The sequence below is a fragment of the Poecilia reticulata genome, linkage group LG10, assembly GCF_000633615.1.
Source record: "Poecilia reticulata strain Guanapo linkage group LG10, Guppy_female_1.0+MT, whole genome shotgun sequence".
NCBI lineage: Eukaryota > Metazoa > Chordata > Actinopteri > Cyprinodontiformes > Poeciliidae > Poecilia > Poecilia reticulata.
The window spans coordinates 18398824-18407329 of record NC_024340.1 but is presented as its reverse complement, the minus strand read 5'-3'; the positions used below and the strand labels follow the sequence as shown (position 1 = coordinate 18407329).

The window sequence follows — 8506 nt, the reverse complement described above, 5'->3', positions numbered from 1 at the left end:
CCTTTATTAGCACTCATCTTTGTACAATAGTGAAAATAAAGATACAAACTATTGTCTCTTTTACTGTTTTGAAAATCTTCACAACCTCTAACTACAGAATAAATGCTCATGTGGTTTAATTGTGAATATTTAAAGAATGTTGTGACAGCACCATATTTTTGACGAACATTTAACAATAGACTTGTCTGCAGACACAAACATTTGGTTGGTTTTCAGTTTTCTTTTGACAGCCAATGTTATTTTTTTCCCCTCTTTCTTTTCTCATCAACAGTATGTTTACAATTGATTATAAAGCTTGTGGACCCAGATGGATTCATAAATCTTCTGAGGTTTCAGTGGAACATTCTTTGATACTATGAAACATCTGATGCAAGTCATCCTTTCTGGAAAAAAAAAAAAAAAACAGATCTATTTATTAATTTGGCAGCACTGCTTTTTCAGTGTGCTGAGAATTTGTATGACATAATATCATAAATTGTGGGCAAACACAATTTCTCTCCAGAAATTAAGTAAGTTTTCCCCTGAGGGCATTTTCAAATAGTAATGTTTGAAAATGCATTCAGGCACTTAATACCATGTCAGTGCTGAATTTATTTCTCAGCGAGAAATGAAACTTTTTTTAGTGCATATATGGTTACAGAATAAATATTATAATTCTCAAAACCATAATTTGCAGTGTTTTCTACATTCAACATATAGAAAACTGCAACACTACAAGGACAGACGGAGGGGTGGATGGGCGGATGGTTGTACCTTTTAGGGCCCAACCTTTCTGGAAAAAGGTTATTTTCTCCCATGATTGTTTCCTAGAGCATCTTTCAAATAGATTCTCGTCTTACTCAGATTTGTGTTAAGTATCAAATCAGGATTGTTAGTTGAGGCTTACTGATACTTGATTCAAATTAAAAACACTCAAAATGTGCTTTTTGTCTCATTTTAATTTACTAACATGATTTGTAGACTGATATATCTTTAAAACATCTTTGAAGCAGTGATAGAAACACAAATTTGGTTAAGCTCATTCTTGTTTTTTCTTTAGTCTTCATTAACTAATTATTCCTTAACCTCATTTTGTTTTCAGATAAGGTTGTGGAAAAGTACCTTAGAAACAGGATGTTATATAGTGCTATATTTGTATCTATTCATATCATACATTATTTTAGCACTATTAATATACATTGACATGTTTTAATATAATAAACCAAAGGGCAAAATTGTAGCTCTTTAAGTTTAATGTGTTGAAATTTTGTTTAACAATGAATCTGCGGCAAATGTATTTTTACAGAAAATATCACAGGAGCAATAGGTACATTTTAATTACTAAGTCAAACCTTCTTGTAGATAACTGTTGCTGTTTTGTAGAAATAACGTTGGATTCTGGTTCTTTTTGTTTTTGTCTATTTCACCCTGCAGGACTTAAACAATGAAAGTGGGGACTTTCATCTACGCATGAAAAAAATAAAATGTTCTTAGTTTTAATGCTTTGTCAGTAAAGGTGAAAAGCATTTTCTCTTTGCAGAAGAAAAACATCAAATGTAGCTTCAATGAAGAAAGCAGCAGAGAACGAGTGTGGAATGACTGAATAGCAAATTCAAAACCACTTAAACTTTAGCATGTTGTTGCTGACACATGCCTATTTGGAGCCTTTTCCATAAAAGTAACTTTATAATCAAATAAGTAGCATTTATATAAAGACAGAGGGACAAAACAAACTCAATTTCAGACTGCCTGTGGCTTGGAGGGTGTGTGCAGACCAGGACTGAGGATATTTCCAAATGGTGGAATTGACACTTTAAAGATCTTCTCATCGTTTGTCCTCCATTGGTGAAGCAGAGTTTAGGTCACCTGTAGAGGTAGGAGGAGGGGTCCCATCAACTAGCTGAACCCAGAGTCAAAGTAGTTAAAACATCTGAAATGGATGGCTCATTGGCCCCTCCCTTTGGTCATTTTTCATTAACGCGCCAATGGTAGGGCCTACAACTTGCTGGATTTTCTATAAATCCCCTCCTGTGCCAAGAATGCCTTAGAATATAAAGTTTGTTATAGCTTCAGTAAATATGGCATCATCTTCCTCTGCATTTCCTTGTCTGAATGAGGTGCACGTCTCCACCAGGAAGCTTGGAGACTGATAAATTCAGAGGACTCCCAAATGCCATGAAATCATTCTTCCTCCTCACACTGGTAATCAAGGCACAATCAGCTGCAGAGACACATGATGAAATCTATCCATGACTGTGACCCCTCAGTGTGAAAGACAGGCAGATGGCTTAATTTAGCAATCACCACACAGCTCAGATATATGATTGGGTCCATTTTGTCCACGTTCGTGTACAAATGATCAGTCTGTGAGAGCGGGGCTACATGCACTTGAGCTTTCAATCAGGAGAAGAAAACCCGTTATTACTCTGGTTTATGATAAACTGCTGTGACAGAGTACAACAAGTCTCTGATTTCTTGTAAACACATACCAATTTGTTTATAAGAAGGCATGTCCAGGGGCTGTAGAGCACACTAGTGATGGCTCTTGGCAATGCCCAATCAAAGGCAGCTTTTATTGGATGTTGCTATGATACAAAACTTTTTATACCTGAATCACCTCGAACATGATGAGAATTGTACAGGCACGACACTTGAATGTGTTGCATCATTCAAGGTATTATGTACTTCAAAAACTACTTGGAATGCATAGAAGTGGGAAACCTAATGAGAAAAGCCGAGGAGAGATGTGAAGGGACTGCAGCCCGAAAGGAGATTGGGCAGCATGCGCAGGAGGTACTGATTACTGAATTCAGTTCAGACCGTGGAAGTGATGTGACATGTTGTCTCTCCTCAAAAGCAAAAGATGCTGCAAAGGTAATCCTTTTTTTCATGTCTCTGCTGGGATGTTTTGGCTAAGCTGAGAAGAATGGCAGGAAAATCTTCTTGAATCAAGATCTGACAACTGACTGTCCATTTTCAACCGTATATCCATCACAGAAATACTCAGTCTAAATAAACAAAAGGACATCTTCATAAAGCAATCTTAATTTCCTCGGTACTGAGGAGAACATAATTCCCTTGTAATCTTGCTATAAAACCCTTTTGAATGAACATTTCCTATGTGTTTTAGAAAGTATTTCATTTAGACAGAATGAAAGTCTGAGGTATGTTTGCATTTCTTTGTCTCTTTAATTTCCTCACTGAACAAACAAGCATATGCTTCTCAACATTCCCAAAACTATGCACTCACAAAGTACCTAACAGTATTACAAATTAACAAAAGAAATAGCTTTAATTGAAGAAAAAGATCTGCAACAATTCTATAAATAAGTAAATGCTCTGGTCAGAAGTTTACGTACTCTGTCATTGGTTTCAGTCATTCTGAGGTTTTTAGCTTTTCCATTATAATATGAATTGATTACAAAACACACAACTGCAACAAATTTTAAAGCCAATAATTTGTGACTAGTTTGAAGTTATTGTGGATTTTAAGTCATCCAAAAAATGTTGAATTTTGGAATACAGGGTCAGGTACATTCAAACATCTTAACTAATATCTCTTAACAAGTTGCAGAGAACCCACTTTTCATCTTTTTGTCAATGAGGTTTTGGTAAATTACCAGTCTAAATTAGAGAAGAGGTTTGATAGTCTCTACAAAAAGCATTTGACCAATGGTGCAATCTGCATTTCACAAAATATATGTTTGAGTTTGCATACAGTGACTGGAACTGTTTCTGCTCAACTTTCAAAGAGAGTTTCAACTGCATATTTAATAAAAAGAAGAAGAAAAAATTTAAAAAAGCTTTGTGCATGGAAGCTGAGAAGTCTGCATTTATTAAAGCAAAATGCTGGGAACCAGCACATTTCTCCAGCTGAGAGTGACATGCTAACTGGGACTGCTACTCACTTGGGGCTATTATTGGATCAGCAAACATTAATAGGAATCTCAGATAAGTATTTGCGCTTCACCAGATTCTCCATTTCAACTCGACCACACATGACACAGAGAGATGTAGTTTGTATTTATGTCTGGTCACACTACAGAAACAGAACCGAGCTACAGAGCAAACAGTGATTACCTGGCAGAGTACTCAAATGCAAATAAATCAAGCGAGATAAATGTGTGTAAGCTGACAGAACATGTATCATTTCGAATGTGGAGAGAAGACAAGGGGCAAAAACAGAAATTACCAGGGGAGTATCTGATGCTGAACGTTCAGTTAATGATGCTGGTGTGTGATACTTATGATTATACTTGCATTTCATTCACATGTTGCTGAATTTATAAAACATTTACCAGCCTGTCCTTCCTCACACCCCATCAACAATAACAATAAGAAAAGAATCGAGAGTCATGCAAACTAAAGCACAAAAAATAATTACACTTCCTTAAAATAAGAATTTGTCGCACTAGATGGGGCTGAAATGAAATGGAAACCATGTTTTCAGGGTAGTGATGATTAAAATGTGACATTTATGGGTTAACACTTCGCTTCTGCGTGAAAGAGCATTTTAAGTGGTGTGGAGGTATGACAAATCATCCTAATAAATTGCCAGTCTTGGTTGTTAAGCATTAGGAAAAAGTCAAAAGTACAACTCAGACCAATGCACAACAAAGACAATATGAAGTGCATAATTTGGATGACAAAGGAAAGTGGAATAACTTCTTTTGAAGTAAATATCACAGTTATCACAGTAATAAAAAAATGTTAGTGGTCTGTTCATTTATATTAACAACAATTACTGGGACCGGAAATATAAAAAAAATACATACAAAGCATCAAAATCCCAACATCCACAATCATAGCAAAAGTAGAAACATGAAGATGAATAGCAATATCCTGAAATCACATCTTAGCCGTGTTCAAGATATAGGAATGTTTGTATAGAGAGGTTGCTGTTGCTGAAATCCCCTTTATTTTATATCTAAAAGATGGTGATATAAATAAAAATGCAGGATTTCCATAAATACTTAAGGAAGTCTATTTTTAATTTTGTGTCATCTTGTACTTTTTAATAGTTTTTCACTTAACTAATAATTGTAAAGATTTTTGGTGTTGGTAGCAGGTAAAATGTAATTGCTACAAAACACTAAAGTATTGACCTTTTACACTGTTTAGTTATTTTTTATGCTGTACATTTAGCTTCACCAAATTCATATAGAGTTGAATTAACATATCTTTATTTCAAAACATGTGACAGAGCGTTTTCTTTTGGAGCTTTATTAAAATCTTCCCACCAGTTTCAATTTTATATTACATCATAGTCTGTCTGTATTCATTTTAAATAGAATGTAGAGTAAATCTAACAAGGCACAGCAAATAAATAATGACAGCGGATGAGAGGCACTGACACACACAAAGCCTAAGAAAAAATTAGACAGCTATTTGAAAAAAAAAAGGTTTGGAAAAAAACCCTGTTTTGATTAAATAAATAAATAAATCAGTCTAATAATTGTCACAATGGATAAAATATGGGAATGTCATCTGATTCTAACAATCTTAATCACTGAGATTATATACATGATCTGAGAAAGTAAAGCATATTGTATAATGAATACAACTGTTATTCTCTAAATATTGGTTCTATATTTAGTAGATTAGGGATTTTTTTTTTGTTATATTTACACATATCTTAATATTTAAAGATAGATATTTATTCAACAACAAATGTGTTTTATTGCACAGTGGAACTTTAATCTGACCAAGACGTTTGTTTCCTGTTTAAAGTAAGTTAATTTTACATGCTTTATATGTGTTAATGTGGCTCAATAAATCCATCCTAAATTTTTTTCCCATTGTTTGCACAAATGAAAATGCCTATTAATCTAAAGAACTTATAATAATAAAAAACACGATTTCCAGTTGTTAGTTACAGGTAGTGTAGGAATGTATTACATGCTTTTATTTTGAAAGTACGATTTACTGATATGACGTATCCTAAAACAAACCAACCAAAACACAACGTCATCGAAAAGCACGTGTGGACCTTCCGCTTCCCGTACTTTGCTCCTGTCACAGCTCCGCCATTGTTTGACATTTCTCGTTGCTAACAGAGATGTTACCTAGTAACTCGGCGAAGAGGTGAAATAGAAACTTCACAGTAAAACATATGTTTATAGGAAACCTGTCACACGCTCAGAGGGCATGAGAGAGGACACGCTCCTCAGAGAGGTACTTTTTTTTCTCTTCGCTTTCTTATGTCACTTCCTTGGCGCTACCGTTGAGTTTGAATACATAAATACATGCACAAGTTTTCTTGTTTATGGCGTTTTGTAACCACAAATTGTCTTTAAACTACTTTTTTATTGTTTTTATATAACTTTTAGGTTAATTAAGTAGAGTTGCTGTTATGCATCTCTGTCGTAGTAAGTTGCAGGTCCTGTTTTAGAATAAATACCGGAGTACAATATCTGCTAAGTATTGAGAGCATACGTTTGCATAATAAAGTAATGCTAGGCGAGAAAGTTGTGTTGTTAAAGGCTACAAACTAAATGTTGCAGGTGTTCAGAAAGTAGGAATATACGTAGACGGCATATTAGTCGAGCAAGTTTGATGGGAAACTAGTTGTTTCCATCTTTTTTTTCTTTGAAAGTTTTATTTTTACGTTTAACAAATTTCACAAAGACTTGAAACTCCCTCTAAAAATGCTTAGAGCCGCCTATTTTAATAGACTCAATATATCATAATATGCATTAATACACACATTGGAAACTGTCATACTATAACAGAAAGTAATATTTAGTCTTCATTTCCACCCTTGGGTTTACAGCCAATCTAAATAAGATGTCATTTTCATTGACACTGATTGGAAAACAACATTTATTTACCCTTAATTGGCTGCTTCACAAATGTTAGCTAATACCATGTCGAGAAGCATCTCGACATGGTATTTCAGTTTCCAAAGCAGTTTCCAAAGCTGTGTATTCTTGCAAATATATCAGATATGCGCTGTGAAAAAAATCTATAAAAAACCAGGTTTTCTGCGAATAATTGAGGCGGGTGTCTGCGTTATCTATTAGCAACATATTTCTGTTTTAGAAAGTGATGATTTTCTCTTCTTAGTGCAAAACTTTCTAGAATTACCTCTAAAATTACCTCGTGGAAGAATGGTGCTACTTATTTTGACTAATCCTGGAAGAAATGGCATGAGAATGGTGTGGAGGTTAACATTCCAGCAGGAGAATAACCCTAAATATAGCTCAAAGCATATTCATTTTGACACATTGGCACTATAAGAGTACAGACCTAAATTCCACGGGTCTTCAAATCCAGACCTTAAGGTCTGGTGTCCTGCAACTTTTAGCTGTTGCATTTTTGAGAGTAGAGTATAGAAGATGTCCAGGCCTACTTTTAGAGTCTGAATCAATGTCGGCATTCAGCCAAAATCATTAATAATAAACATACGGCTTAAGATGGAGCTCAGAGACTAATGCTCTCTTCCTCAGTCAGGTCTTTTCTACAGCCATACTGAATACCCAGCCTGACTGTAAAGGACTACAGCAATGGAAAATTGCTTGTTTGAGGTATCCCTTCTGTGAGCTTTATAACTTTATGGGATTTGTTCTGCCAGTAAAATAGAAATGTATTAAAATATTTTTATTATTTTCCAGAAAACAAACAGATTTTTTTTTTAGTGATACAAATTATCAAGTTTTTTTGTTATAACAGTAGTATTAGCACATAAATAGTTAACTTAAAGAATCATATATGTCAACAAGATTTCTGCAACATGGTTTACTTCAATCTGAAAAGACTCAGACGGAGAAAAAGAAACAAAAGATTTAATGACAGCAATGAATAACAGTTCTTTGGCGCTCGGGCCCCGGCAGCCGATTTGAGCTGAGATTTGCTGTGAACTCGGGTGAACATCCCGGAAGCTGATTAGGGATGCTCTCCCCCCAGGGCCCGACACTGATGGTGGAGGTCGGGAAAGGGTGCTATCCTGGAGAGCCGAAGGATGCGGGTGGAGAAGGGGAGGTGGTGGGTCAACGCAGCTGGAAAGCAGCTCACGGCATGGGTGTGGATCTTTATATGCAGAGCTTGATTGATGATTGGACGCGCCGGGTGAGGACCGGCGCTGAGGTTGATGGGCGAAACAGAGTAGGCGGAGTCTTCCAGCTTGAAATTGCACTTTTAGCTTCATTTCAATCTGGAAAGACTCAGACGGAGAAAAAGAAACGATTAAAAGACTTAATGACAGCAATGAATAGCAGTTCTTTGGCGCTCGGGCCCCGGCAGCTGATTTGAGCTGAGATTTTCTGTGAACTCGGGTGAACATTCCGGAAGCTGATTAGGGATGCTCTCCCCCTAAAAGGGGCAGAGGCCGGGGCCGAGGTCCCAGGGAAAGTGAGATCTAGAACTTGTGAGCTGACTTGAGAATGCAGAGAAGGAAGTAAAGAACAGGTGATCAGCCAAAGGAGTGTAGATAACTAGAAAGGTGAGATGCTGGGACATGGGCCAGCTGCAGGGACAGAGGAACGCTGGGACATTGGCCAGCTATAGGAACAGAGAAACGCTGGGACAT

General features: G+C 36.2%; 1 protein-coding gene across 1 annotated transcript in view; it reads left to right on the top strand.

Moving 5' to 3' along the window:
• Positions 1–5960: 5960 nt before the first annotated feature.
• Positions 5961–8506, top strand: part of enox2 (ecto-NOX disulfide-thiol exchanger 2) — a 201707-nt gene continuing 199161 nt past the window's right edge. Inside the window, exon 1 of the mRNA XM_008420947.2 lies at positions 5961–6153. The gene's annotated coding sequence lies outside the window, so the exon portion shown is untranslated. The remainder of the gene's footprint in view (positions 6154–8506) is intronic.